The sequence below is a fragment of the Harmonia axyridis genome, chromosome X (assembly GCF_914767665.1).
Source record: "Harmonia axyridis chromosome X, icHarAxyr1.1, whole genome shotgun sequence".
Taxonomy (NCBI): Eukaryota; Metazoa; Arthropoda; class Insecta; order Coleoptera; family Coccinellidae; genus Harmonia; species Harmonia axyridis.
The window spans coordinates 31,062,234-31,067,233 of NC_059508.1; the positions used below are offsets into that span (position 1 = coordinate 31,062,234).

A 5,000-nucleotide genomic window follows, 5' to 3' on the forward strand; every position below is an offset into this window, starting at 1 on the left:
ACAATTTGTTCTTAATTTGATCGCCCGGACGTAGTCCTCTCCAGTCCATGAGGCCGGCGGCGATGAGATGAAAGCACTAGAGGCGCTGTCATTGCTTGTCTGCTGAGTACCGCCACCATAGAAGGACTCCTCTAATTTGACTGCGTTCGCCCTGTCGACTGCCTCTTTGGTGTTCAATTGAGAGCCCATCATTCTGGACATCTTATTTTCCCAGTATTCTGTGTTTCGGATGAGGCTTGCAAAGAGAGGAGAGCGCAGCTTCACTTTCCTTAGTCTTCCGTTCATAATAATCGTAATTTTCCGGGTGAACGAAAACAGTCCTATACCCCCTAGTTTGGCTGGGGTATACAAGGCCTCATCTACGATGTGAGTGGGCATCTTGAGGATTTTCTTCACTGTGCGCCGTATAAGTTGGTCGGCTTTCTTCAGTACGCCGAGACCGACGGAAGGCGACTGCAGCGAAAAGATGTACCTCGGGACCAGGTGTTCTCTTATTAAAGTCATCTTCTGTTGCGGCTTGAGCGGGGCACCCTGAATGCGCCCAAGTTGGGCATCTAGACTGGCGATGGAACAGGGAGTGGCGCCGGAGTTAGTGAAGTGATAGCCCAGGTATCTGTATGTATCCTTGACACTCTTGATGGCCGGTATCGGGGCAGAGGAGATATAAAATTTTGAAGTGGTCTGCAGATACAGTTTTTTCTTTGAAGGAACGACGGCCATGGAAATGGAGCGGCACTTTGCGGGATTCAGCGTCAGGCTGCGGGACTCCATGAATTCACATGTCAGCCTTAGCAGGAACTGGGCGTCTTTGTTGTTTTCAGAAAGTAAAAGGAGATCGTCCGCATATCCCAACACCGAGATATTCAGGTCGCCGAAGCCGATTCCCTTCCTAATCCTGAGGCCGGAGATGAGCTCGTCCAATACCATGTTAAAGATTATGGGAGCCAACGGATCACCCTGTTTCACCCCCCTCCTCAGTGAAAGGGTCACAACCTCGACTCCGCCGCAGTATATTGTTGTGGTCTGTTCAAAGAAAGTTGCCATGATATAATTGGCGGTGTTTTTATCTACTCGAAAACGCCTCAGTGCCCTGTCGATAGAGTGGTGGGAGACTCGGTCGAATGCCTTCTGAACGTCCAGGGATAAGATGGTAAAAGGGCGGCCTTGCTTCCTTCTTTCCTTAATTATCGACTGCAATGTTATGTTGTTCGCGAAGCAGCCGTCCAACCTGGTGAAACCTCGTTGACATTCGTCCAGGGTGATGGAATTGGACAGTCTTTGGGCGATAATCCTGTTGACCAAACGAATCAGGATGGAGGTGATAGTTATAGGTCTCCAGTTTCCCGCAAGTTCGAGGTTTTCGTTGGATTTTGGGATGAGAATTGTGCGGCTTCTTCTCAGCGGCTTTGGAATATACTGGGAGAACAGCACCAGGTTTGCCAGTAGTTCTAAGGTGACAATAGGGATCCTGGATAGTCGGGTGGAGTCTATGCCATCAGGTCCTCCGGTGGTTTTTCCCATTTTCTTGATGGAGTCGGCGATCTCGGGACTACTTATGGGGGAATATATATCGCATGGAGAGGGGGCGAAGTCGCGAACGGGCGTGTCGTCCCTAGGTGACTCGCTTGAGAAGATTCCTTCGAAGTGCTCCTTGATTGCCTCGGTGGTTGGTCTTATGTCCCAATTGTTGGAATCTTCTCCATCTATCAGCTCATCAGCAAGCTCTCGTTTCTGATGAGTGTACTTGGATTGCATGTACTTATAGAGCTGGGCCCTGCATCTTCTACCACTCTCCTGCCTTATTGGTTTAACCGGCCCAGCTCTCGTTCGAGTGGAGGGGGTTCTTCCATAAAGACCACAGATCTTCTCCACCCACTCGTCAAACACCCGCTCGTGCCCTTCGATGCGCATACATACAGCCTGACAGGTGGCTATAGCGTCTTGATCATGACTCAACTGGCTGCACAATGCCAGAATGTGAAGCAGCACCGGGTCGTCAATCAACTCCACCCCCTCGCTGGGCTCGATGTGGCCAGTCAGGTCATCGTCGACCGCCGCCGATCCGGAAGCCGCGGTGAGGTCCGCGTCCGCTGGGTCCCCAATGTCCGGTATCAGAGACACCAATTCTCTCTCTCTCAAGGTTTTAAGCTGTTCGACGACATCAGCATATTCCTGTGCATATCTCTTCTTTCGAACACCTTCTTTTGGTCTGTTGAGGGCGGAGGCCAAAAAGTCTAGAATGCTGTCGCCCTCGTATTCGAGCTCCAGACGCGCCATCTCCTGTAGTTCTCCGGTTGTCCATCGGCCTTTACGGGTTCTATCCTCCACTTCTGATTCCAGGTCGGCGTTGTAATCGTCGGGGTGGGCTAAGCGCATATGCTGGCGCATGGACCGGTATGAGGCGTACTCATTCTTGCACACTGGACAGGTTCCCTCGTCTCCTGTCACAGGGCCCCGACAAAATCTTCTCTGATGGTCGCGTAGGTTCCTTTCAAGCGCGTACGATTTACCGCAGACACAAGGAAAAGGCATTGCAACTGTTGCCAGACGGTATAAAAACGAAATAACTCGCCTCGACAAAAAACTTACAAAAAGTCAAAAAACACAGCAGCACTTATCGTGTCCAAAACACAAAACTCTCTGAAAGCTATTCAAAAACAGCGACGTGGATTGAAGCGGGCCCATTTACGAGTCTTCCGACCCTGCGGGCCTCAACGGTGCATACTTGTCCTCATACGCAAGGATCCAAACATCCAAGAGGATCCAGTGACCCGTGTGTGAAAAAGGCAGCTCTTGAAATAAAAGCGGAGAGGTGTCTGACATCATTAGCGTAGAAAACCACGGCGTATAGCGGCGGTGCCCGAAACCTCCGCCATTTTGCAACTTTTCGAAAATTTTCTAAGTCCGGTATAAATACCCGACTCCTTCACCATTTTGCAATTTTCTCAAAATTTTTCTAAGTCCCTCCTCAGCCGAAAATTCTTAGCGATTTACTTGCCTCCGATATAAAGTTGGGGCGGTCCAGGGTGTTGAATAGGGGAAAATTCTATTAAATCCAGTTGCCAAATTTTTCTCAGATCGTCGAGGGGCGGATAAATAGGTGGAAACCAGCATCGGCAAGCATCAATCTCGTAGTAAATCACGATGTATCAATCTCATAGTAAATCACGATGTGTAGCGGCGCCACCCGAAATCTCCACCATTTTGCAACTTTTCGAAAATTTTCTAAGTCCAGTATAAATACCCGACTCCTTCGCCATTTTGCAATTTTCTCGAAAATTTTCTAAGTCCAGTATAGATACCTGACTCCTTCGCCATTTTGCCATTTTCTCGAAATTTTTCTAAGTCCCTCTTCGGCCGAAAATTTTTAGCGATTTACTTGCCTCCGATATAAAGTTGGGGCAGTCCAGGGTGTTGAATTAGGGGAAATTCTATTAAATCCAGTTGCCGAATTTGCCTCAGATCGTCGAGGGGCGGATAAATAGGAGGAAACCAGGATGGCGCCCCCCCCAGCGTTGATGTCTCAATTTGGGATGGTTACGTGCTTGCCAGATCGTTGAAGTCTCCGGATGCTGAATTGGCGTGTCGGAAAAGCTCCTCTATTTTACTTAGCAATAGAGTCGGGAATTGGTTGAAAGCTCCCCTAGTGTGAAAGCTCATCCATCGCGAGGGTGAAAAAGCTCGGATGAGCTTGAGCTTTTAAAGCTCGACTTCCATCAGCTCGCCAAAGCTTTGGGAGCTTTGGGGGACAAAAGCTCACCTGCAATGCCTGTCTTGTGTTAGGGCCCCTGGATGGACGATAGGTGTTCATCTCGCATTTTCGACACTTAGCTGCAGGAAATCCATGACGTAGCTAAGATGGTGAAAGACGTTGAAGGATGACGTGGTTACCTGTTTACGTCATCATATTGGAGCGTCGATGTAAGGGCATAGGAAACACTCTAAACCCGATGCATGCGTCAACTACGCCACTGGGTTGGTAAACTGGCGTGATTTTCCACTGGCAGCAAAAAACGAAATAAACGCGTTTTTATACGATGTTGAACTGAGGACTGATAAGATTCACGTTAGAATATATGCGAAATGAAATCGATAATTCGTGAAACAAAGGAAATAAATCACAATCAACTCGCCATAATTTTTGAACGCGATGGCCGATTTGCACAATTATTTCACTATTATGATCCTCGCGTTTAGCACTTTACGTTGAGACGTTAAGAGAGTCATAGTTACTCCCGCCGTTTACCCGCGCTTTTTTGAATTTCTTCACGTTGACATTCAGAGCACTGGGCAGAAATCACATTGCGTCAACACCCGCTGGGGCCATCGCAATGCTTTGTTTTAATTAGACAGTCGGATTCTCCCAGTCCGTGCCAGTTCTGAGTTGATTGTTAGATGACGGCCGCAGAGATTACCCAGAGCACCCTTGCGAGCACTCACGGGGTCTCGAAGCTTGACGATTCCGCGGGAGGCCAAGACGCGGGACCGAGCTCGGATCAAACGTAACGCAAGCGAAACGCATCACCTCGCCCAGGCCCGGTACGTTAGCCGTGACCCACTTCCCCAACAAGCCCGACACGCCACAATCCTCAGAGCCAATCCTTATCCCGAAGTTACGGATCTAATTTGCCGACTTCCCTTACCTACATTATTCTATCGACTAGAGGCTCTTTACCTTGGAGACCAGCTGCGGATATGGGTACGAGCCGGCGCGACGCCTACACGTGGCCCTCTCCCGGATTTTCAAGGTCCGAGGAGAAGATCCGGACACCGCCGCAAATGCGGTGCTCTTCGCGTTCCAAACCATATCTCCCTGCTAGAGGATTCCATGGAACTCGAACGCTTATGCAGAAAAGAAAACTCTTCCCGGATCTCTCGACGGCGTCTCCGGGTCCTTTTGGGTTGCCCCGACGAACTCTCTTACGAGGGCCCGGTTTAATTTCGGTTCCGCTGCCGGGTTCCGGAATAGGAACCGGATTCCCTTTCGCCCGACGGGCGTG

General features: G+C 49.6%; 1 pseudogene; it reads right to left on the bottom strand.

Moving 5' to 3' along the window:
- The window catches only part of LOC123688226, a 9,051-nt pseudogene that overhangs the window by 2,135 nt on the left and 1,916 nt on the right, over positions 1 to 5,000 (bottom strand).